Here is a 27127-nt window from a genome sequence, read left to right on the forward strand (position 1 = left end):
CTGACCTAATAATTCCAATATATATACACTTGAACCCTAATGACAAGCAGAGGTTTTTGGGAACGAAAAATCTACAGCAAGAACCCTAGTCAAGAGCTTGAAAATCTTATAAAAGTCAAATTCGGTTTCAGGATTAGGGAGGCTCTCAAGCAAAGTGAAGGATCAAATCATGTTCCCTGGACTCTTCTGAAGCTAATGCAACCATCACTGAAGCGTGAAGCACCAAGAACCACGTCCATAATTGTCACGGTTTGCAAGTTTATAATTTGAACCGATTTACGATATTCATGCATCATGGACGTTATTTGGCTGCATAATCATGTTTATATTAATGTATAGAAGGTTCCTGGGCTGTTTAAATATGGTTTTAGTGCAGGATTGAAGCTCCACCATTGTAGGGTTCGGAGCTCCCCGTTTTGCGGGTTTTAGTTACAGGCCGAATTGGACGAAGACTATGGGTCCATCGTGTTCGTGAGAAAATTCTGAGTTGATTTATGCTCTCACTTGGCATTTATTGTTGTTATCTTTTAGTGTTGAGAATCATAGGTTTTTAGCTATGGCAAAGGAACCGTCGCTGTAGGCCTTGTCTAGCACGACGGACACGCGAAGAAGATGACTTCGTGGTGGAAGCTGATTGGTTCGATTTGAATGCAGGGGCCCAATGCGCGCGTTTTTTTCATTTAATTATGTTTCTTTTATAAATTATTCATTTACCATTCCAATGACAACTTAATCACGCAGCTCGCTTGGTGGAAACAGACGCTTCATGGCCATGATGACTGGGGTTCGAACCCCATGGCTGCCATTTATTTTTTACTAAACATGTGTTATGAATTTCTGGAAGATTCAACGCTGCATCCCCAGCATAGTGACGATGCACCTTCGTTTGATGGCCCTCCGATCATACTATTACCGGATCCAACGCACCAGAAGATGATGTTTCACCATGGGACCACACAAACTTCCACACAGGACCATTAACGCTAAGTTCCAATTTCTTTCTTATATTTTATTGCATAAACTAGTTTTCTTTTATTTCTTTTATTTTATCTTATTTGTTTAGTAAATTTTCTTTTAATTCAAATACTTTTAATCTTTTTTTCAATAATTATTATTAATTAACTAATTCAATTTGATTATTAATATTAACAATATTTTTAAATAATTAAATGCTTGATTTAATTTGGTTGTTTAGATTAGGTAGTTAATTATCAATATTTTTATTAACTTTTATTCATTGATTAAAAATAAATATTAGGGTTAGGATATTTTAATCGAAACCTTATTTTCACCGATTTAATTAATTAATTTGATTTCATTTATTATATTAAACTTAGTCAAATCGTACCCTGATTAGGGTTTACGAAGATCATGCCTACACTGAAATTTTCTCTTTGTTGTGTAGTTTTTCAAGGTTATCATCAGGGTTTCCTCCGACTACGAACCATATCAGATCAAAGCTAAGTCTCTGATTTCATTCTTATTTATTTATGTTTGCCTTATAAATTAAATATTTATTTTTGCCTTCTAATTTAAATTAGGGTTTCTCTTCTATATCAATGAGCTCTGCCCACACTCACCCCTTTGTGTTTATTTTTCTTTTTTCTAATTTTCAGGGTTAGCCAACCGTCAAAGCTCGATTAGTCGGTAACCCTAAAACCTAACTTGTTTTCTTTCTCTTAAATTATTATTTGTGTCAGACCTGCTCCTCTGTTGGTTTTTTTTATGGCTTTCTCCCCTTCCCCATAATTTATTATGTATCTGTTCCTTGGTTGTATTGTGTGGCCTTAAAGGCATTTAAAATTGTATGCATTATATAACTGTGTGGTTAGTAATCCTATGGAGTGATAACCTCGAACTGAATTAGAATCATTAATTACAAGATAATATAACTGAATCTGATCACGTGATTGTTGCACCCACGCACCTTTTATGGTACCCCTCTTGTTGCCTGTTGCCTGTTGCCTGTTGCCTATTGCCTTATGTTTTTCAGTGCAGAATAGCCAAGTCCCTTGAATACGAGGATACCTCAGCAATGTTGCCCTCAGTTCATTCAGATCATAAGTCCCTAATGATGCTGCCTTCGATTCGCTAATATGATCTCGTCCCTCGAAGTTGCCTACGAAGTGTTGAGGTATCCTCCGGTTGCCTAAAAGTAAATGGCTATTCTGATCCTTCCCTTAGACTACCTGCCCCTCTATGGCAGGGACAGTCTTGTGGCGAACGATGATTCGATGACCCTTCAACCACCAAATAAAAGGACTTCCCTACCCTCCTATGGTATGGATAGCCCTGAAAGGCTAAAAGAACATTTTTCATCTAACCAGGTAATTTTCCCTTAATTGCATGCTCTGGTTTAAAACTTCTTTTTCTACTCTTTTCTAAAAACTCACAAGGCTACGCTCATTTACGAGCTAAAGTCCTTGTTTCTTCTTCTTCTACATTTCTAAACTTTTGGTTTCTGAAAGAGCAAAGCAATTAAGAGCCCATGGAAAACCATGGATGCAAAGGGTGCCTTACACCTTCCCTTTGCATAAATTACCCCCCGAACTCAGTTTTTATTTAAAAGGTTTTTCCTGTTCTTTTAGCCTTTCTGTTAATTTGGATAAAATAAAAGTCGGTGGCGACTCTTGCTTACCGCGACATTTTTTAAAAGTCAGTTCATCGTATTACACACCTGTAAAAAAATTCAGCCTAGCATGAGAGAACATAGCACATTAATGTTAGGTTGTATTTCGTCAGGGAGAAAATTGAAAGTGGAGAAATCAAAGTGATGAAGGTTTCGACTGATCTTAATAATGCAAATATGATCACCAAGCCATTGCCAAGCAACAAGTTCTTCAACTGTATGCAGTTAATAAAGCTGCATGACGAAAGCTAGATTGTTCCCTTCATGTTGTAGAGTTTGTTCCAAGGCAAAGATTTGTGGTATTTGGATCGAACTCTAGTCTCGACAAAGGCAACTTCATGGTTCGACAGAGTAGTGCATGTTGTAGTTGCAGTCTGTTATAGCATGTAGTAGTCGAAGATGTTCGTGTTGCAGTCAAAGATTATTCTAGCATGCATATGTTAACTTGTTGTTTAAGTTAGCTTAGTGTTTAAGTTAGTTATGTATGTCATGTATGTATGCGTGTTATCATCATACATAACTAGTAGTCTATAAATAGGCTAATCTCTCAGGTTGTTAAGAGAGTTTGCGGTTGGTTGTTATTCTATAACACTTGTAATCATAAACCCTAATGAGAAAGTAAAGAATAACAGTTTTAACCAATCCTATTTTCTTCTTCTTCTTCCATCTTCTCTCTCCCTTTGTTAACTGAACTGTTTATTGGTCAATCAATAAACCCTCTCTTTCTCAGATAATTGCATTGTTATTGGTATTGTTTGCTACAACACTATTTCTACATCATTTTCGTCCCTCAACTTGATTTCGCTTGGACTAGGCTCTGCAAAACATCACAAAATGGATTGTGGAACCACTATCAAGCCACCAAGAATCTACAAGAACATCAACTAGATTATACTCAAAACAAACAAAATAAAAATTATTACCTCTAGACTTTTGCTTATTTTAAAGCCAGTTTTTGAAATTTGCACCATCAGGTTTCGTGTTCCCCCTTAGGGATGTCAACTTGCCTCCATTAGCGGGGATCCCCGTGGGAATTCCCCATCTGGGGCCCCAATGACGGGGAATTTTCCCCCCGCGGGGACGGGGATGGGGAACAAAGTCTCTCCGAAGGACTTCGGGGACGGGGGTGGCGTAAATATCCCCCGCCCCGTGGAGTCCCCGCCCCGCATAAAATAGCTAAATGTCCTTAATTTATTATAAATATATAATTTTAAATTATTATGTAAGTCTATTTGTCATTTCATATAATTAATCTTATACATAAATTTAAAATATATATGCATTGTTAGTAAAAGAGTGAGATCTAAATGATTTATTTCAAATTTATTTTAAGTTTGAAATTTTGGTGGACATGACACTCAATTTTATAGATTAAATATTGTTAAAACAATATATTTATCGTAAAGGAATAATTTATAAATTTCTCGTGGTTACTTTTTGAAGCTTTTATTGTTAATTTGGTTTAAAAAAATAATAATCATGTCTATGGATCTCCGCATGGGGATCCGTGGGGACGAGGATGTGGGACACAATTCCCTCGTAGCGGGGACCCGAAGCGGGGATGGAGAATAGATTCGATGGCGGGAATTATGATGGGAATGTATTCCCCGCCCCTGCCCCGCCCCATTGACATCCTATTCCCCCTCATTACACGAGAAGAACATTGAATTCTTATTTTTGTGAAAAACATTGAATGGATTTTGTTTCTCCAATTGCTCTTGCTATAACGAGGTTGGCATGGACAAATAGTAAGGCTACCACACTCTTTTAATTCTTACATTCCTCTACTTTTGGTGATTAAGTCATTCATACTCCAATTTATCCCATTAATATTATACACAATCTTGATTCGGGCAAAAATGAGAAGTAGACAATTTAGAGTCTATCTTACTTTGAACTTATGATACAAGTTAATCTTATAGATTTTCACATTGGTTTGAAGGTGAATAATTTTTGGAGAAAAGATATTTCTACACTGCTTTTCACACCTACACCGTAAAAGTATAACAAAATTCTATTAATTTTAGTTTTTCTAATAATTTAATATACATTGATTTTTGTGCAAGAAGGTTTTGCAATGTTATCATATACGGTGTACATACTAGTGTATTGAAAACTGGTGTAGAAATAGCAAGCCTGTAATTTTTGAGTGAACTATTTCACACCCCAAACATTATCATGTTTTATGTCAATTAACTCTTTCAATAGACATCCAAACTCAACATTATCAAATACACTTTATTAGTGCATTCCTCAAGAAAATCACCAAGAATATATTCAGAGATAGTTCTTTTGATAGTAATCAAACTCAACCTCCTAGTTTTCTCCCACTTCAACGTACGTTTTTTCTGTTCAATTATGCTCTAGGCATTAATCACATGCTTATTCTCGTGCAACACTATATCTAGATTAATTAGTGAAAAGTCTTTATATTAATTCTATTGCTTATTGTTTGAATGAATCATAACTTTAGGGCCACAAGAGAGATACTATTTCTCTTGTAAATTCAATATCTCACTCATTCATATGTAATGTGGAACTTAACTGTTAGAACAAGATTTGTTCTGATCAATATTCTTAGTTTTGATGATAACATGGATATGAATTTTGTGTGAGATAATGTGGTACTCTAATACATTGCAAATTCCCTTTCAGGAAATATATAAAGAGTATGCACAAATCAGCGCTCAGAAGCTTTGTCTCAGAAGGTTCAGCATGCAACATCAGAACATGGTCTGGCAAGACATCAGAAGATGGTCAAGGCAGAATCAGAACATGGGTCTATGGAAGCATCAGAAGAACTTGAGATCAGAAGCAGAAGCACTGAAGTTCTCATGGTATCACGCTCAGAAGCACTTCAAGGTCAGAAGACAAGAAGATGCTATGCACCAAGCTGTTTGACTCTGATGATATTCAAACGTTTTATTCACAAACATCAGATCAGAAGAAAGTACAGGTGGCAGGCTACGCTGACTGACAAAAGGAACGTTGGAAGCTATTAAAGGCAACGTCAGTAGACACAGCGTGAACAAGGCTCGAGGTAGTTGACAAAAGCGTGAAACATTAAATGCAATGCTGTACGGAACACGCAAAACATTAAATGCTCCCAACGGTCATCTTCTCAAGTGCCTATAAATATGAAGTTCTGATGAGAAGCAAGGTTGACGATTTTGCAAAAATTTTAAACTTGCTGAAACGCTGCTCAAACTCAAAGCTCAGAAACTTCATCTTCATCAAAGCTCACTACATTGCTGTTGTAATATATTAGTGAGATTAAGCTTAAACGTTAAGAGAAATATCACTGTTGTGATTATAGCTTTTCAGAAGCATTGTAAAACTCTTATTTGATTACATTAATTTGTAAGTAACTAGAGTGATCAAGTGTTGATCAGGATACTCTAGGAAGTCTTAGCTTGTGTCTAAGCAGTTGTAATTAGAGTGATCACGTGGTGGTCAGGATACTCTAAGAAAGTCTTAGCTTGTGTCTAAGCATTTGTTCCTAGAGTGATCAGGTTGTGATTAGGATACTCTAGAAGACTTAGTCGTGGGCTAAGTGGAAAACCATTGTAATCTGTTGCGATTAGTGGATTAAATCCTCAGGTGAGATAAATCACTCCGTGGGGGTGGACTGGAGTAGTTTAGTTAACAACGAACCAGGATAAAAATAACTGTGCAAATTGTTTTTATCTTTCAAGTTTTTAAGACTACACTTATTCAAACCCCCCCTTTCTAAGTGTTTTTCTATCCTTCAATTGGCATCAGAGCGCCGGTTCTAAGGTGCAAGCACTTAACCGTGTTTAGAAAAGATTCAGGAAGAGAAAAACGCTTAAGTAAAAGATGGCTGGTGAATCTCAATCAAATCCAACTGCATCTACATCTGGCTCTGCTGAGCAATACAATGGTAACAATGGTTATACTAGACCACCAATATTCGATGGTGAAAACTTTGAATATTGGAAAGATAAACTGGAAAGTTACTTTCTTGGTCTGGATGCTGATCTATGGGATCTTCTGCTGGATGGTTACAAACATCCTGTTAAAGCTACTGGTGTAAGGCTCACGAGAAGCGAAATGACTGATGATCAAAAGAAAGATTTCAAGAATCATCATAAATGTAGGACTGTTTTGCTGAATGCTATCTCTCATGCTGAGTATGAGAAGATATCTAACAGGGAAACTGCCCATGATATATATGAGTCATTGAAAATGACTCGTGAGGGAAATGCTCAAGTCAAGGAGACTAAAGCTCTTACTCTAATCCAGAAATATGAAGCCTTCAAGATGGAGGATGATGAAGATATTGAGAAGATGTTCTCAAGATTTCAAACTCTAACTGCTGGATTGAGAGTTCTGGATAAAGGCTACACCAAGGCTGATCATGTAAAGAAGATTATCAGAAGCTTACCCAGAAGATGGGGTCCAATGGTAACAGCATTCAAGATTGCAAAGAATCTGAATGAAGTTTCTTTGGAAGAGCTTATCAGTGCCTTGAGAAGCCATGAAATAGAGCTGGACGCAAACGAGCCTCAGAAGAAAGGTAAGTCTATTGCATTAAAATCTAATGTTAAAAAATGCACTAACGCTTTTCAGGCTAGAGAAGAAGATCCTGAAGAATCAGAATCTGAAGAAGAAGATGAACTGTCCATGATCTCCAGAAGGGTAAACCAACTCTGGAAGAGCAAGCAAAGGAAGTTCAGAGGCTTCAGAAGCTCAAAGAGATTTGAACATGGAGCATCTTCTGGTGACAGAAGATCTGACAAGAAGAAGGCTGTCTGCTATGAGTGCAATGAGCCTGTACATTACAAGAACAAGTGTCCAAAACTTCAGAAGGAGAATCCCAAGAAGAAGTTTCATAAGAAGAAAGGTCTTATGGCAACATGGGATGATTCTGAATCAGAATCAGAATCAGACTCTGAAGGAGAGCAGGCCAACTTCACGCTGATGGCTACAGAAGATGACGGATCAGAATCTACATCAGAATCAGATTCTGAAGAGATATCCTTGGCGGAAAAGAGGACAAAAAGCAAAATGTCATGGTACCTGGACTCTGGGTGCTCGCGACACATGACGGGAAGAAGGTCTACATTCCAAGACTTGGTGCTTAAACCAGGTGGAGAAGTCAAGTTTGGAGGAGATCAGAAGGGCAAAATCATTGGTTCTGGAACCATAAGTCTTGGTAACTCTCCTTCCATAACTAATGTTCTTCTTGTTGAAGGATTAACGCATAACTTGTTGTCCATAAGTCAATTAAGTGACAATGGTTATGATATAATCTTCAATCAAAAGTCTTGCAAGGCTGTAAGTCAGAAGGATGGCTCAATCCTATTTACAGGCAAGAGGAAGAACAACATTTATAAGATTGATCTTTCTGATCTTGAGAAGCAGAAGGTGACTTGTCTTATGTCTGTTTCTGAGGAGCAATGGGTCTGGCACAGAAGATTAGGTCATGCTAGTTTGAGAAATATTTCTCAGATTAACAAACTAAATCTGGTCAGAGGACTCCCAAATCTGAAATTCAAATCAGATGCTCTTTGTGAAGCATGTCAGAAGGGCAAGTTCTCCAGACCTGCATTCAAGTCTAAGAATGTTGTTTCTACCTCAAGGCCGATAGAACTCTTGCACATTGATCTGTTTGGCCCAGTCAAAACAGCATCTGTCAGAGGGAAGAAATATGGATTAGTCATCGTTGATGATTATAGCCGCTGGACATGGGTAAAGTTCTTGAAACACAAGGATGAGTCTCATTCAGTGTTCTTTGAATTCTGCACTCAGATCCAATCTGAGAAAGAGTGTAAAATCATAAAGGTCAGAAGTGATCATGGTGGTGAATTTGAGAACAAATTCTTTGAGGAGTTCTTCAAAGAAAATGGTATTGCCCATGATTTCTCTTGCCCTAGAACTCCACAGCAAAATGGAGTTGTAGAGCGAAAGAATAGGACTCTACAAGAAATGGCTTGAACCATGATCAATGAAACCAATATGGCTAAGCATTTCTGGGCAGAAGCAATAAACACTGCGTGTTATATTCAGAATAGAATCTCTATAAGACCTATTCTAAATAAGACTCCTTATGAACTGTGGAAGAACAGAAAACCCAACATTTCATATTTCCATCCTTTTGGATGTGTATGTTTTATTCTGAATACCAAAGATCATCTTGGTAAGTTTGATTCTAAAGCACAAAAGTGTTTCCTTATTGGATATTCTGAACGCTCTAAAGGCTACAGAGTATACAATACTGAAACATTGATTGTAGAAGAATCAATCAATATCAGGTTTGATGATAAGCTTGGTCTTGAAAAACCAAAGCAGTTTGAGAATTTTGCAGATTTTGATATTGATATATCAGAAGCAGCAGAACCAAGAAGCAATGCTGCAGAAGCTGGCAGTCTCAGAAGCAATGGATCAAAAGATCAAGTTGCTGCATCTTTAGAGAATCTCAGGATTTCTGAAGAGCCAACAATCAGAAGATCACCTAGACTTGCTTCAGCTCATTCAGAAGATGTGATCCTTGGGAAGAAAGATGATCCCATCAGAACAAGGGCATTCCTTAAGAACAATGCAGAATGTCAATTAGGTCTTGTTTCTTTGATCGAGCCAACTTCTGTTGATCAAGCTCTAGAAGATCCAGACTGGATAATTGCCATGCAAGAAGAACTCAATCAGTTTACAAGGAATGATGTATGGGACTTGGTTCCTAGACCAAAAGGATTTAACATCATCGGCACTAAGTGGGTGTTCAGAAACAAGCTAAGCGAGAAGGGAGAAGTGGTAAGAAACAAAGCCAGACTGGTTGCTCAAGGTTATAGTCAGCAAGAAGGGATTGACTACACAGAAACCTTTGCACCAGTGGCCAGGTTAGAATCTATTCGTCTATTAATTTCTTTTGCCACTCAACATAACATCACTCTTTATCAGATGGATGTCAAAAGTGCCTTCTTAAATGGTTATATAGATGAAGAAGTTTATGTCCATCAACCTCCTGGTTTTGAAGACTCCATGTCTCCAAATCATGTTTTTAAATTAAATAAATCATTATACGGATTGAAACAAGCTCCTAGAGCTTGGTATGAACGTTTGAGTTCTTTCCTTCTGGAAAATGGTTTCACTAGAGGAAAAGTGGACACTACTCTCTTTTGTAAAACATTTAAAAAGGATATTTTAATTTGTCAAATATATGTTGATGATATTATCTTTGGAACATCTAATGCTACACTTGGAAAGGAGTTTGCTGAGTCTATGCAGGCTGAATTTGAAATGAGCATGATGGGAGAACTCAAGTATTTACTTGGGATTCAAATCAACCAAACTTCTGATGGAACCTTTGTTCATCAAACGAAGTATGTGAAAGAACTGCTGAAGAAGTTTAATCTTTCTGAAAGCAAAGAAGCCAAAACTCCTATGCATCCAACATGTGTCCTAGGTAAGGATGAGGTAAGTAAGAAGGTAGATCAGAAGTTGTACAGAGGTATGATTGGATCTCTTCTATACCTAACTGCTTCTAGACCTGACATTCTCTTTAGTGTTTGTTTGTGTGCTAGATTCCAATCAGATCCGAGAGAATCTCATTTAACTGCCGTTAAGAGAATTCTGAGGTATCTGAAAGGTACTACTAATGTTGGTTTGGTTTACAGAAGATCCAAAGAATACAACTTAGTAGGATTCTGTGATGCTGACTATACTGGAGATAGAATTGAAAGGAAAAGTACTTCTGGAAGTTGTCAATTTCTTGGAAGTCATCTGATCTCATGGTACAGCAAGAAGCAAGCTACAATTGCCCTCTCAACAACAGAAGCAGAATATGTTGCTGCTGCTGGATGTAGCACACAAATGCTCTGGATGAGAAGTCAGCTAGAAGATTATCAAATATATGAGAGTAACATTCCTATTTTCTGTGATAATACTTCTGCTATATGTTTATCTAAGAATCCTATCTTACATTCAAAAGCTAAACATATTGAGATTAAACATCATTTCATAAGGGACTATGTTCAGAAGGGTGTTATATCTTTAAACTTTGTGGATACAGACCATCAATGGGCTGATATCTTTACAAAACCCCTTGCTGAAGATAGGTTTAAGTTCATTCTGAAGAATATCAGTATGGATTTATGCCCAGAATGAGAAGATGAGAAGATCTTATGTATGAGTATCTTCTGAAATGAGATTGGATTAGTCTTTTATAAGAAGTTCTGTTTGTAATCAATTAGAAGTAGTGATTCAGTTATTACTAACGTTTCATTGTCTAAGTTAATTCAGAATCTCTTTAAAAGTAAAACAGCTGTAACTGACTATCCATATGGTAAACACGTGTTCACTATTTTTGGACAAACGTGCGTGCAGTTGAGGGGACGCCTACTTAGGTAACTGTGCTAATCACTTCTTTTGTCATTATTATCTTTCCTCACGTCATGTAACATTAAATGCCATTCATCATTTCAGTTTCTTTTTATACTCTTCAAACGTCTCTTTTCCCTCTTATATTTCTCTCTCTCTTGCATTCAGTTTCTTTTTCGTTCTCTCTCTTTTTGCATCCATATCATAAACCCTAGCAGTTTTCACTATCTGCAAAGTCATCATGAATCCCTCGTCAAGCTCTGGAAATCAAGAAACTGATCGAAAACAAAAGAGAAAGGCAACTGATGAACAATAAATCAAACCAAAAAGAGTAAGGATCACCTATGACCCTCTCAAAGTGAACCCGTTTGAAGCTATGATGTCTGGAAACTACTCTAGACGTGTGTATCAACCCCTTGAAGGTATCCCTGAATCACCTCCCTCTTCACAGACCTCCACCACCTCTTCTTTTTCATTCACCTCTATGGAACCACCATCTTCACCATCTGATATCCTTTCTCCCTCTACCCATCTCACAGATATCTCCTCACCACTCTCACACCCTTTTCCCACCAGAATACCTAACCCCTACAGTTTTGTGTTTCCCGACTCCAGGTTCACTGTCAACCCTCCAACACCTACCACTCAATCATTTCTAGAGCTTTTACATTCTGATGTAAATAGCTGGTTGGAGATTCTGGGCGCTGATCACCTTAACCATCTGGATGAGTATGCTACTTGCAACCTCTGGGATGCATTTCGTCAGGATTTTCTGGTTAGGGCTACGGACGTCCAGAGAAGGATCATGTCTGACGCACCTGGTGTTCGTGGTCGTCTCTTGGAAGCTGGTGAAAGCAGCTATCACCATCTCATCAGGAACAGAAGAGTTCTTGAAGAGAGGATACCTGCAGATGAGATGGAAGAAGAAAATCTCTGCAGAGACATCGTGGTTTGGAGACCATGGTACCCTGTGCTGACTGGAGATTTTCAGTGGTTGTTTGATTGGTTCAGAATGAACCCTTCTGAAAGTGCTCCTCACATGGTCTTTCCAGAAGTGGTTTATCCTGCTGAAGTTGCTGGTCCTACTCCTCCAACAAACCTAGCAGCTATTCTTCAGGCGTTGGAAGTTGGAGCTTCTGTGTTGCCTGAACCAGAGTATGCTGAGGCTGCTGAAGACCTTCCAGAAGATCGTCCTGCTGAGATTGCTGTCCCTGTTGGCAGAAATTCCGGTGCTTCTTCTTCTGGTGTACCCTCAGCTCTGATGGAGACCTTGGAAGCTCTGCATCAGAATCAGGCTTGCTGGCTTCTCGTTTGGATGCGTAAGAAGCATCCAACGCTGAGTTTCGCTCCTTCATGGCAAGACAAACTGAAAGCACTGACGGGGTTCATGACATTCTGGCGCAGATTTTGTCTAGGCTAGGGTCTTAGTCGTTGGTCTTTGTAGTTTTTCCTTTCTTTTTGCATCTGTTTTCTGCATACATCTTTTGTAATCCTGTTTGTTTAATTAATGAAAAGTTTATTTCTGTTTCTTTCCTTTGTCGTTTTCTACATCTGAATCTTTTATATTCTTTTTGATGTTATGACAAAAAGGGGGAGAGAATATATGATAAATGATTTGATTAATATAATCAGTTAGTGGGTAAAAAGGCCCCACATTACTAACAGAACTTGCAAAGTTCTATGTTTTTAAGTTGTGTTGTTGCAGGAATTGAACATTCTCTTTTAAAGTGCAACATAAGAAGCAACAAGATGAATCAAGCTCTTGGATTCTTGAAGCAAGCTGAGTGCTATGAAGCTTCAGAATCAGAAGCAAGAAGGAAGAATGTTCAGATATTCTGATGATAGAATATGATCTGATTCTGAATGTCTATTTGTTCTGATACATTCTATATGGCTTATATGGCTCTGATACATATTATATGCTCTGAAACATATTTTATGTTCTGATTCATTCATGCTGACTTTTGTCGTTTAGTTTTGTTCTGTAACATTTCAGGATGTAGAGATGCTATAATGATGCTCTGGTACATTCAACAATGTTCTGATACACTCTAGCATGAAGTGATGAAAGAAGAAATTCAAGCTCTGAAGCTGTCCAAATGGAAGCAAGAATCAGAAGCTGTGAATGTTCTTAAGATCAAAGAAATTCAAGTTCTGAAACTGTCCGATGGAAGCAGAAGTCAGAAGCTGTGAATGTTCTGAAGATCAAAGAAATTCAAGTTCTGAAGCTGTCCGATGGAAGCAGAAGTCAGAAGCTGTGAATGTTCTGAGGATCTAAAGAAATTCAATGTTCTGAAGCTGTCCTATGGAAGCAGAAATCAGAAGTCATGAATGTTCTGAAGATCAAGCACTGTGAACGTCTCTACCGAAATAATTAGGGAAGTCTTTTATTATTAAAATTCTTCTAGTATTAATTTCAGGGGGGAGATTATTCATCTCAGGGGGAGATTGTTAATCTCAGGGGGAGACATATTCACATGCTTATGCTATAGCTGTGTAATTGTCTTTAGCCGTCTGCTCTTTCTGATCGCAAATTCATATCATTTATATATGTTTTTGTCATCATCAAAAAGGGGGAGATTGTTAGAACAAGATTTGTTCTGATCAATATTCTTAGTTTTGATGATAACAAGGATATGAATTTTGTGTGAGATAATGTGGTACTCTAATACATTGCAAATTCCCTTTCAGGAAATATATAAAGAGTATGCACAAATCAGCGCTCAGAAGCTTTGTCTCAGAAGGTTCAGCATGCAACATCAGAACATGGTCTGGCAAGACATCAGAAGATGGTCAAGGCAGAATCAGAACATGGGTCTATGGAAGCATCAGAAGAACTTGAGATCAGAAGCAGAAGCACTGAAGTTCTCATGGTATCACGCTCAGAAGCACTTCAAGGTCAGAAGACAAGAAGATGCTATGCACCAAGCTGTTTGATTCTGATGATATTCAAATGTTTTATTCACAAACATCAGATCAGAAGAAAGTACAGGTGGCAGGCTACGCTGACTGACAAAAGGAACGTTGGAAGCTATTAAAGGCAACGTCAGTAGACACAGCGTGAACAAGGCTCGAGGTAGTTGACAAAAGCGTGAAACATTAAATGCAATGCTGTACGCAACACGCAAAGCATTAAATGCTCCCAACGGTCATCTTCTCAAGTGCCTATAAATATGAAGTTCTGATGAGAAGCAAGGTTGACGATTTTGCAAACATTTTAAACTTGCTGAAACGCTGCTCAAACTCAAAGCTCAGAAACTTCATCTTCATCAAAGCTCACTACATTGCTGTTGTAATATATTAGTGAGATTAAGCTTAAATGTTAAGAGAAATATCACTGTTGTGATTATAGCTTTTCAGAAGCATTGTAAAACTCTTATTTGATTACATTAATTTGTAAGTAACTAGAGTGATCAAGTGTTGATCAGGATACTCTAGGAAGTCTTAGCTTGTGTCTAAGCAGTTGTAATTAGAGTGATCACGTGGTGGTCAAGATACTCTAAGAAAGTCTTAGCTTGTGTCTAAGCATTTGTTCCTAGAGTGATCAGGTTGTGATCAGGATACTCTAGAAGACTTAGTCGTGGGCTAAGTGGAAAACCATTGTAATCTGTTGCGATTAGTGGATTAAATCCTCAGGTGAGGTAAATCACTCCATGGGGGTGGACTGGAGTAGTTTAGTTAACAACGAACCAGGATAAAAATAACTGTGCAAATTGTTTTTATCTTTCAAGTTTTTAAGACTACACTTATTCAAACCCCCCCTTTCTAAGTGTTTTTCTATCCTTCATTAACCACTCCATTTACACTTAATAGTTTTTTCTATAAATGTGAATTACCATATCCTATGACAAGTTCTCATTCCCCCACCAAACAAAACCATGACTTAGATATCATTTATTGAAGAGTTTAGAGAAATTAAGAGTAACAACGAGCCACAACACAAAATTGCCACATCTCCATCCAAAATATTAAAGCATCGAATTAACCATTCACACAAGCTAAAACCCAAGAATTTAAGATGGAAAAAGTTTTTTTTATCCAACTCAAAGCAATGTAATTTAAGTGTATTGGATAATTAAGAAAATTCTTTCCAGACCTCTTATGGGGTGACCCCAACGAAAATCCCTAAATACTCCTACTTTGAAAATGCATTTCCAAAGTAAAATTTTTTTTAGATTCTTTTAAAGTTCGAAAATGCATCTCCGAAAAAAATTGGGATTTTGGTTATTTCGGAGATGCATCTCCGAAACACAAAAAAATTGGAATTTTGATTAATTCGGATATGCATGTCCGAAAATATCCCAAAAATTATTTTTTTTAAAATAATTAATTCATATATTATTAAATTGATATAATTTATAAGTTATAAATAATAATAATGATAATTATCCGGTTGATATTTCTATTCTTATTTCAATTAAAATTAATAAATAAATTTCATATTAATAATTACTAAAACTATAACTAATACACAATAATTATGATTATATAAAAAATAAATACATTAATGATTATTCAGCAAAATTTTAAAATAAAAGAGATCAAATAAGAATAAAATTATTTACTATTTTATTCACATTTTAATATAAATTTCAAATTACATGGTTTTTCAAAATAATAAATAAAAATAAAAAATATAAAAATTATTTAAATAATTAATTATGATAAAAAAACATTTTTCATTTAGTTTAAAAAAATTATTAGAAAATTTTGTCTTAATTTTATTTAATAAATAAATAAATTATATATTTAATTTTATATAATTCAAAATTTACTTATGAAATTAGAAAGTTTTTAATTTATATAAGTTAATAAAATAATTTTTAACTTTAAAATTGTTTAGGAAATTTTGAAAATTAAAATAATTTTATATAAGTTAGAATGTTTTTAATTTATATTTGTTTATAAAATAATTTTGTATAACTATAAAATTGTTTTTGAAAATTAGTTTATAAAATAATTTATTTTATGTCTCATAAAAAAATAGAAAATAAATATCTTTATTATTATTATTATTAATTTCTTATATAAAAATAAAATATTAATTTAAATATTTATTAGGTTATTATTATAATTATATCTGATTATAATTATATGTATTTAAATATTTATTTTAATTAATAGTATATTAATATTAATTGTATTGATTCACCTTGATTTTAATTTTTTAATAATTATTGAATTTTTTTCGGAAATGCATATCTGAAACAATTCAAGACCAAAAATTGGAATATTTCGGATATGTATCTCCGAAGGTAGGGGTGTTCATGGGTCGGTTTAGGTTGAATTTAGCCAAAACAATAACTCAACCCGTACATGGTACACTGGTTTGGGTGACGAAAAATAACCACCCAAAATATCATTGGGTTGGTTTGGGTAAAACACAAATTTATGGGTTGGATTGGGTTGGGTAATGGGTTACCCAATATTATTTTTCTTTATATAACTATTAATGATATGTTACATTTTTTCTTAATAAATAGCTTAACATATTACTGTTGTTTTTTTAAACATCAAATGTCAAAATGTATAATGAAATTTATCATAAACATATATTTGTAAAAACCAAAGTTACATTAGTAAAACCTAGAATTGCATAAAATACTTGCAATTTATTAGAACTAGCATCAAAATAATCAAAACGTGACATCCTAAAAAAGTTAAAATCATTAATTACTAAATAAAAGATGTTCAAAAAGTTGAAATTGAAGCAAGCAAAATTAAAAACATCAAAGTCATCACTTGTCAAATTACAGAAAAGAGAAAAAATATAGTCACTCAATAACTCATGGGTTTTGTGGGTTGGGTGTGGTTTTACCCATAACCCAATTATTCTGAATGAGTTTTCATTTTTGAAAACCGTATTCACCAAATAACCCGACCCAACCCACTTTTTTGGATCGGTTTGGGTGAGTTTTACTAGATTTATTGGGTTTACCCAACCCATGAACACCCTTATCCGAAGGCACCCCTCTCTAAAAAAAAAATTGATTTCGAAAATGTATTTCCAAAAATATTTTTTTTTGTTTTCGAAAATGCATTTCCGAAATCAACTTTTTTTAAAAAAAAAAAAAGACTTTTAAAATGCATTTCTGAAATATAAAGGCATTCTAGAAGTTTCACCACAGATGACCAAAAATTATGTGGTCAATAAAGAAATTCTCATAATTAATTTGATAAATTTGAAAATTTAGCTATTACAACTTACAAGTTTCTAAAGAATCACAAATTTTGTGTTTTCTTCTATCCTCCACCGCCACCACACATGGGTGAGTTGGAGTGACACATGTTAAGGGTTGAGAATGGAATGGTGTTACTATTTTGATTATGACCTGTGCTTAGGTATTTTTTATTTTTCCCTAATTTCTATCTTCAACGATTGTAACGAGGATCATTTACAAAACATAAAAAATAATAAAAATCAAACCCATTAGTAACAGTAAATAAAACATCAATTATGAGAGGGGAAAGTTGACAATCCAAAAAACACATCATTAACCATAGTTTATAACTTTTCCACATCACCTAAACCATAATTAAAGTAAAAAACAAAAAGTATTGTTAAAAAAATACAAAAAGAAGAGAAAAGTTGTGAATTGAGATTCATTGCAATTTGGCATAGTGACAGTGCTGACTGCTGAGCTGAGTGTGTTGCTGTGCTATCTGAAAATCACCATCTTTGCTTTTCTTTCTAACCTTTTTTTCACTCATTCCACTGACTCCATTTGTAGACCAAAATAAAAAGGACAGGATGACATAGACACCATATGCATGAGAGAGAAAAAGTGAGAAACAGACGACAAATTGTAACAATATTTCGCCTGTCATCCAATAAATATTGTTTTATGTAATACTAGTATTAACTATTTTTTATTTAAAATTTACCCCAATTTTTTTTTAATAAAGCTGATTGTCGCACGCTCGCGAAAAATGAACAGAGTCGCCACCAATATATTTATCCCATAAGGGAAAGGAATATCAGAAAACCTAACAAAGGGAGGAACAAGGTCTTGCGACCAGAGAATCAAGGTACGGGAGTCGGTTACGCAAGGGGAAGGTATTAGCACCCCTCGCGTCCATCGTACTCGATGGTATCCACCTATGTTTGTTTCTATCTAAAGGGTGTATCTATGTCTAAACCTAAATGCGAATGAATGCAAAAAGAAATACGGGGAAAAGAAGGAAATATTTACAAGTGTGCTCGTTCAAGCCCCGCGACTTGATGCTGTCGCGGGCGAAAAAACCGTTTTTTGTGTTCCTCTTTTTTGTGGATGAGACACCTGATGCCTTCTTTGGGCTCGAGTGCTCAAAAAAATGATTTTTTCTTTTGTACCGACCAAACTTTTTATTGTTTCCAAAGGAGGAAAAGGAAAAAAGCTGCAATAACCTAAAAGTGGGGGGAGAGATCTTTGGGTAAGAGGGTTGGTTATACGAAGGGAAGGTATTAGCACCCAACGTATCTATAGTACTCTATAGGTTTCTTTGTTATGTTTTATTCCATTCTTGTTGTGGTGGAGGTTCTTGTGAAAAAGAGGTGGGACCTAAGGTGTTTGTTTGATTATGCTCGCAAAGATCATCGCGATCCTCTGCATACATATCCCCTAGAGGGAATCAGAGCATCTGTAGCTCGGGGTCTACGGGTGCTAAGGTTTGAATGGTTTTTTTTGTTTTGTTTTGCTCGCCAAGGATCGACCTTGTGCCTACGTATTCTCAAAGGGATGTTGAGAAAGTCAGAGCAATCGTAGTTCCCACTTATGCTAGTGGAAGCAAAGGAAAATAGACAAATGTCGTCTAAATGCTAGATGTATCTAATCTATATCATCACATACATCTGTTTGATTTTGTTTAAAAATCTTTTCATTATAAGCCCGGGGCCATGCCACTTAGGGTGCTTAGAATGATAAAGATGTTTTTGTTTGTTTAACCAGCCTTGTGGCAAAAGTTTCAATGAAGTCAGCCTTGTGACAAAAACTTTGATTAATCAGCCAGCCTTGTGGCAAAAGTTTCAATGAAGTCAGCCTTGTGACAAAAACTTTGATTAATCATCCAGTATGGTGGTAAAACAGTTTGATTGATTAGCCAGCCTTGTGGCAAAAAGAAGTTTGATTGATTGATTGATTGATTGATTGTTTGTGATGATATATAAGAGATACTCCTAGTATAGAGATGAAAAATGTCTAATCTCCTAGGGTATTTGGTTTGGATATTGGGGATGCTTATAAGAAGCCTGTGGGTCCTTGTACGAAGCCCAAGAGGAGGCTATCCGAGGGTCCTTGCATTGTAAGCCCAAGAGGAGGCTATGGGAGGGACAATCCAGGGTCCTTGCATTGTAAGCCCAAGAGGAGGCTATGGGAGGGTCACTCGTTTGTACAAAGCCCAAGGGGAGGCATGGTATAGTTGGTTTGAGCTCTTAGAGCGATTTCACCGGGAAACCATACTCTATGTCCTAACCTAAACTAGTGGAGATTCTTTGCACGAAGCCCAATAGGAGGCTATGGGGAACCTAGTGTTGTACTAAGTTGAACAAGCATATATAACACACATATGAACAAACATGAACAAGTATGAACAAGCATGCACAAGTACATGAACAGGTATGAACAATTATATATATGACAAAGTGTGTGTGTATATAATGGAGTTTATGAAGGAAATATACCTGTAAGCATGATCCATTTGTATACACAGGGCTCGGGACTCACACTCGGGGAGAGGTCCATTTGAATTTATTCAACAGCTATGTAAACAGGTATTTACAAAGGGGCTTGGGACTTATACCTACATGGAGGCCCATGGTATATTTTTTGGGAAGATTTAAAGAAACCTTCATTTTTGGTTTGTCATTCAAAGTTAAAAAACACATTGATTGAGATATGTACAAAAGGCGTACAATGAAATACCTAATTTCATGTACTTGAGTGGGTATGTACGAAAGGGCTTGGGACTTATACCTACGTGGAGGCCCGTGTTTTATTTACAAAACATGGTTGACTGTTTATTTACAGACGCGTTGTTTGAAAAAACGGTTTGAAGATTTGTTTTGAAAGAGTTTTCCGTACAAAGAAAAACTGTATAAAGAAAAGGAAAGGGACTTATACTCTCTAATATTCGAGAGGCCCATGTTTTACTTTCATAAAACATGGTGAATGGTTTAAAAAAGAGTTGAAAGATTTGTTTGTTAAAAAACTGTTTGGAAGTTTATTTGGAAAAAGTTTTCTGTTAAAACAAAAACTGTACAAAGAAAGACGAAAGGGACTTATACTCTCTAATATTCGAGAGGCCCCACTGTTTTGAAAAAAACAATGGAATGATTTTGAAAGTGAATTGATTACTGTTGTGAAAACAGTTGATTGAGTTTTAGGCTTACCTCGAAGGATGAGAAAATTGGATTTCTGAGTTTGAGGTGTTACCGTGATCTTCAGATGTTAGGTATCCACACCAGCAGAATAGAACGCCAGATAAGTTCACAGCTTTCAGTAATTCCATGATCATCCAGTAATTGTTTATGGAATTCTACAGCAAATGGAAGACCAAACAAAACAGACAGATCCAAAAGACGACAGAGAAATAATCTCGAAGTCTTGGATGAAGCAAATTCAAACAAAATTAATCTAAGAAAAGATATTTTTTTGTGATTTTTTTCATAAAAAGAGAAAATAATTAGAAACATATGCATCTAATATATTTTTTTTTTGTTGTTTTTTGTGAGAAGAAGAAAATAATTAGAAACATAAATAAAAATATGTATCTAATATATATTTTTTTGGAGTTTTTAAATAAGGATTAGAAAAATTAAACTATATCCTATATCTAATTAAAATATTAAGTTTTTTATGAAAACAATTTTCAAAAGAAAACTAAAAGTAAATTAGTCAAAAAAACTTAACAATTGGGCTTGAGGGGGGTGCAATTCAGATGGAGGGTGCAGCCCAATATGTTAAAAAGCTGAATGAATAATTAAAAAAAAAGATGCTGGGCCGGACCGGGTCGGGTCAGGTGGAACCCGGATCCGCCCAGCTAGTTATCACAAGTTGCTGGGTTCTGAAAACCCTAAAACAAAGCAAAGAGGCAGCGCCTCTTTTCTCTTCATCTCTCTTACGCAAAAAAACAAACAACAAGGAAACAAATCCTCCCTTTTCTTTCGATTTTGCCTAGAACAGTAACAACAACCGCGATTTTCTCCCTTTGCTCGCGGTCTCTCGCTCTCGGTTCTCTTTTCTCTCTTGCAAACAACCACAACTTCTTCTCACAGTGAACAACCACACTCAGCCAACATCTCTTGGCTTCACGGCGGTCATGGAAGAAGATTGAAGAAGTTCACATACCCGCGAACCCAGGTATGATTCTTCCTCAAATTTCGTTTTCTTTTTGTTTTCTAATAACAGCTCAATGATAACTCTCTCTCTGTTTCGATTTTTTCTTCGGGTGAACAATAACAACAACATATACCTCTTCCATGTCGTATGCGTCGCCTCTCTCTTGGTGGACAACAAACAGAGTTCAATTTATATGTTCTTGTTCATCACTAATTTTTACAAGTCCAAAAGATTCAACCAAAAAACAGACAATTGAAGGTATGACTTTTAAATGATTTCTATGAAACTGGTTCTGAAACTGACATCACCAACAATTAGTTTTGTTTTTTTTCTTTATGACATAGCAACAATTACTTAGGCAGCTCTGTTTTCGGTTTTGCAGAGATAATTTAAGCAGTAATATTGAGATTGAGAGTGGAAATGAATTACCTGCGGCAAGGAGAGTTTTGCCGGTTATGGTTGAGGTAAGTGTTTTTAATTGCTACTGTTCTGAATTTTTGTTATTGATGCTGTCCCGAATTTCTTTCTGAAGAAATCTGCAAATTAGCTTGTTGTTGCTGAATTTTTTTGAACCTTTGATGATGGTTGCTGTGTCGGATCGTTGGAGATGATGTGGGGCTGCCACTAAAAGTTTGGAGGTATTGTTTCGACCCTCCTGGAAATTCCGAGTGGTTGTAGAAGAACAACTTTGAATTTTTTTTTACTAACAACTTCTGAATTTGTTAATTGTAACAACTTTGAATTCTTGTTACTAACAAACTCTTTTTCTCTTTTTTTTTGAAATTGTTGATTGTAACAACTTTTGAATTTTGTTGTTGTAGGCTTTTTTTTGATGAAGGTGATGCTACAACATCTCTCTCTTTGGATTGTGGGAGACTTGAAGATGAAGATCTTCAAGTGAGGTATGAAGAACTACCTCTCCCTTCTTAGTAACTATAGAACTTCTTGAAAATTATGATAAGAAAGAGAAGTGAGAAAGCTAGTAGTATAGTAGCTTTTGTGTCCTTTGCTTCAAAGAGAAACACTTCTATTTATAGGCCAAATTTAGGGATGTGTTAGGAATTAGGAAACTTGATTGGAATGTTATGGTCATTGCAAGAATAAGAATATATTCTTCATCATTGCAAGAATAAGAATATATTCTTCATCATTGCAAGAATAAGAATATATTCCTTATGTCATTATGCAAAGATATTCTCATGATATAAGCCATGTGTGTGAATTTTTATGTCATTTTATGATATCTCTAAGTTGCATAATTTTATGATATAAAAATCTCTCTTTGACATTCTTTGACTTTTGCTAATTTCACCCCTCTTATGTTTTCTTTTTCATGTCACATGAGAACTCTTGAAGAAAGAATGAAGAATCTTGAACTTGAAGAATTAAGACTTTGAAGATTGAAGAATTCAAGAATGTCTTTGAAGTTTTATTTTTCTTTCCCTTGTAATTCCAACTTTGTATGAATGAAACTTTGTAATTCTTGAATTTTAAATAAAGTCCCTTCATTTGTAATTCATTTGTTCCATAAAAAAATATCATTTGTGAATGCTTGAATTTCTTGTTAGAACTTGAATGAAGTTACTATTCTTGAATGATCTTGAATTGAATTTGAATTCCTTTTGAATGTTGAAAATTTGAATGAACCCTTTTTTGAAAGGAATTGGTAGAATATCCTTGAAGTAGTGAACTTTTGAATTTCAAGTCTTGAAATGTATTCTTGCACCATGAATTAGAAATGATCTTGAATTAAAATCCTTGAACCCATAATCTTGAACCATTTTTGAAGTAATTTTCCAACAATGAATTAAACATGATATTTTCTTTGCAACTTTGATGAAATTCCCATGAATGATCAAATAATTCATATGATTCAAATCTTCACCATGAGCAATCCACGGACCAAAAAAACCATGAAATAAATTCCAAGCAAGTCTCTTTTAAATCACACCAATTGGCAAATGGCGCATTTAAAATGACAATATCCACAAACATGAATTTATTTTGCAAAGAGTGAGTGATTGAATGAAGAATCCTAATTTGGTCGATTCAAAGTTTTTGAGCTTGTTGAAGTGAATTTAACCATAGCTTGAGTTGTGGCACCATGTCCTGATTAAAAAGTCAGTTGTTCAGGTGAATTAGGTTAAAAACCCTAATTGTCGACCTGATGAAATTGATGACTGTGGATCTTGAATTGAGATGCAATTTCCATGGGATATTGTCATAGAGATTATTTGAGGATGATTGAAACCTTTGATTGACTTCCTGGGGGTTTTTATGGTTTCCCAAATGTGATCCCTGATTTCAGTCCCTGATAGTTCAAAACCCTGATCTGAGGATTTGTCTGATCAATCTTTGTGCAGAAGATGTTCTGAGCCAATGGATTAGGTCAAAATGATGTACTTGGGGTCTTGAGGTCATGTCCCAAGCCATTAGGTCAAATCCTGAGCAAAAGTCAGGAGTGTGCTGTCTTCAGTCAAAACCCTAATTCAGTCGATTCAAAGCTGTTGAGATTGTTGAAATGAATCTCTGAGGACCAAATGTTGATTATTGATGAAGATGATTCATTTGAGATGAAGGGAGAACAAAACCCTAATTGATTATTACTTGTACTGATGAGTGATTTCCTGATTAAATCCTGCTGAGCACAAGTAGCAAACACAAGCTATGCAATTTGTTAGAGATGCAAATGATGCATATGCAAATGATATGAGGTGGTATCTTAGGTCAAAAATTGGGGTATGACAGATGCCTACGTATCCTTTTCAGGAATCAGAGCGCCGTAGTTCGGCTCCATAGTTTTGTTTGTTTTTGTGTTTTTTAGTTGGACGGAGTTAACGCTCGCGCTCTTGCATAAGGGATCGACCTAGGATGCAGTAGAGCGGAGATAACGGTGCCCTTAAGAAGGGAGAGAAAGAGAGAGAGTTTGAGTGTTTCGAGGAAATCCCTAAAGCAAGGGAAACTCGAGTTACTCTATGGTTTGTGTTTTTTAGAAGTTGGGAACTTACGCCTGAATGGGACCCTAAAGCAAGGGAGATCCAAGCACTCGAACGTTCCCTAAAGCAAGGGACGTTCAAGCTTCCATTCCCTTTTTAAGAATTTTCACTTTTTTATTAATGTTTTTTAAGTATTTTCTTTGTATGTTTTATGGGGAATTTATTCAAGTATTTTTAGATGTTTTAGTGTTGAAAGAGAAAAAGAAACTAGCCTAAGTAAACTAGCCTAATATGAATGGGAATTTCTACCTAATATTATCATGGTTTCTACCTAAGGTTAGGATTTAAAAGAAGCATGAAAAATAAAGCGCTAAATGGAGTATATGAAAATAGCATAAGAGCATGAAATAGAACAAGTCAAAATATAGCACAAAAGTGAATTAAAAGTACTATTATTTTTATTGATTTTTTATGAGATGAATTGGATTACAAATCGAGTAAAAAGACTAAAACAATTAGCCTAAAACTACTATTTTTATGAGCTTTTTATGTGACAAAAACAAGGATTCTGATCAAACAAAAGAATTAAAATAAAAGTCTAAACTAATATTTTGTGATCATTTTTTTTTTATGTCAAAAATTAGTATTAAAAGTCTCAAAGTTAACAAGAAAAATTAGTATTTTTACTACTAAAAGAGTGACAAAAAACTAATTAAAATCTAAAAGAATAAAAGAAAATAAAATAAGGGAAAATGGGGGTGCAATCCTGAATTGCAGGGTGTAACTAGCAAGGCGCTGGGCCCATTGAGTCTGACTCAAGGAGTTATTTTTGGTTCAGCATTTTCTTGTGGCCAAAAACGTGATATGGGCCCAGAGGGGGTGCTTTAGCAACCCGGCCCAGAATGGATCTCTTGTTGTTGTTCTTAACACCAATGGGCCATATGGAGGGTATGAATAGCGGACAGGCCCAGAGTGAATTGTTTTTGTCGCTGAATTTCTCATCAACCAAAAAAGTAATGGGCCACAGAAGGAGTGTAGCTGGAAATCGGCCCAGGCTTGTTGTGTATTTGGATCCATGTGATTATTATCAAATTTTGTATTTTATTAAAAAATAAAACAAAACAATTAATTGACTAAAAACAGAAAAGGAAATATATGAAAGAGGGAAATTAGGGTTAACTTGCTGCGCCGTTTCAACTTCCTCGTTCCCTCATACTCTCTTCATCTCATCTTTCTCGTATCACCAAACGCCGGAAATCGCTCCGCCGCGCCGGAGGCAGCGGAGCTTGACCGAAACCTAAAATAACTACCTCAACCTGGTCCTCTCTATCTCTTATGCTCAAACCTCAAACTCAATCTCACACGAAAGCTCAGAAATAAATCGTAAATCGAAAGGGGATTTGAAACCCTAGATCCAACCAAAAGTGAAATTACACAAAAACGACTACGAATCACAAAGAGATACACCAATAACAAGAAGACGCGGAGAAGATCGAAGGATTTGAGATGCTTACCTGGAGTGAAGGCACGATTGAAGATTAAGAGGAGACTCCGACGAACACCTGTGCGAAATAAACGCAGGGAGGCAGAGAAGTTCTCCAGGTAACTCTGGTTTCCACGTTTCTCGATCTTTCTTCTCCTTCTTCTTTCTTCTGCGATTCTGGTTTCCGTTTCTATGAACCTTTGAAATGATGATGAAAGATTGACGGCTTTTGCAGAGGTGCGTCGCAACTTTGATGCTGGTGGATGTTGACTGAAGATGATGAAGTTGTTGCGAGCTTGATTCAGAGATGATGCTGATGAAGGTGCCGTGCGGTTTAGAGGATGGTGAAGATTTTTCTGTGATTTTTTCGTGTCGATTGAAGATGATGATTGATGAGGAGTTTGAAGGATGAAGACGGATGATGAATGACTGAGAATGATGCAGTGATGAAGATGATGGTGTGTAGGTGATGAGAAGTGAGTTTGTTGAGGATGAAAGGTGGAGGAGAATGGTGGAGCGTGTGTAGAGAGAATGAAGAAAAATGGCGTGTGTATTTTGAATTGTGGAGGGAGATTGATTTATATAGAGTTCATGAGAGGATGTGAGCCATTGGATTGGTGAGAAGCGGTTAGAGAATCTAAGGGTGGAGATTGAGCGGTTATAAGTTGGTTAGAGTTCTGTTTTGGTTAGTTAGGAATTCTGTTAGGTTGTTATAGATGGTTAGATTAGTTATTTAAAACTGAATGAAGTTAGTGTGAGCTGGATATGTGTGTGTGATGTATGTACATGATACAGGTAGTAGGAATTGATAATGAAATTAATGAAATGGTAATATTTGGAATGTTAAAAAACTGGCTGTGTGTTAGGTCATGTGCAAGAGGCTTGAAGTTTAACTTAGTTTTGTTTACAGGTTATGCAGGTCTGAACTAATTTGGATTGTGGACTGAATGTATGTGGTCATGCTTGAATTGTCGAGGTTACGGCTCGGTAAGTATGCACGTACCTAACTCCATTATGTATTCAGTTTCTTTTCCTGGTTCCATTTTTCTGTCGCGAGTTTATGGTTCGGTTTGTGAGCTTGTTATGTGGTTAGGAGCTGTTTGGTAGTTATAAATAAGTTAGGGAGAGGTTAGAATTTCAGTTAGGAGGTAGTTTAGTCTCTGATTGAGGGTTAGAGAAGTTTAAGGTTGTTAGTGATAGGTAGAAACAATTAGACTGTTAGTTTGGTTATGAGCTGGCAGTTTCTGTCATATGGTAAAATGAATTGTAATGGGAGTTTATAATGATTTTGGCCTGGTTTTTGAGTGATGTAAGGATTGTCTTTTTTGGTTCAGTCGCAAGGTTAAGTGCTAGAATCGGTTTTTATTTGGTTTATTCATGATGCAGGTGGTTTTGGATTTTGTTTTGATGGCTTATTCATGAGCTG

At 35.9% G+C, this 27127-nt stretch overlaps 1 long non-coding RNA gene across 3 annotated transcripts; it reads left to right on the forward strand.

Moving 5' to 3' along the window:
• Positions 1 to 21038: 21038 nt before the first annotated feature.
• On the forward strand, positions 21039 to 22811 carry LOC131634839 (uncharacterized). 3 transcript variants are annotated; one of them, XR_009293681.1, is made up of 4 exons: positions 21039 to 21540; positions 21665 to 21920; positions 22104 to 22184; positions 22628 to 22811. It is a non-coding gene; the product is annotated as an uncharacterized LOC131634839 (long non-coding RNA). The 3 variants fall into 3 exon arrangements; XR_009293682.1 differs by having other exon boundaries at positions 22639 to 22811; XR_009293680.1 differs by lacking the exon at positions 22628 to 22811 and having other exon boundaries at positions 22104 to 22536.
• The last annotated feature ends 4316 nt before the right edge of the window (positions 22812 to 27127 follow it).

Source organism: Vicia villosa, unplaced genomic scaffold (assembly GCF_029867415.1).
Source record: "Vicia villosa cultivar HV-30 ecotype Madison, WI unplaced genomic scaffold, Vvil1.0 ctg.001367F_1_1, whole genome shotgun sequence".
Classification (NCBI taxonomy): domain Eukaryota; kingdom Viridiplantae; phylum Streptophyta; class Magnoliopsida; order Fabales; family Fabaceae; genus Vicia; species Vicia villosa.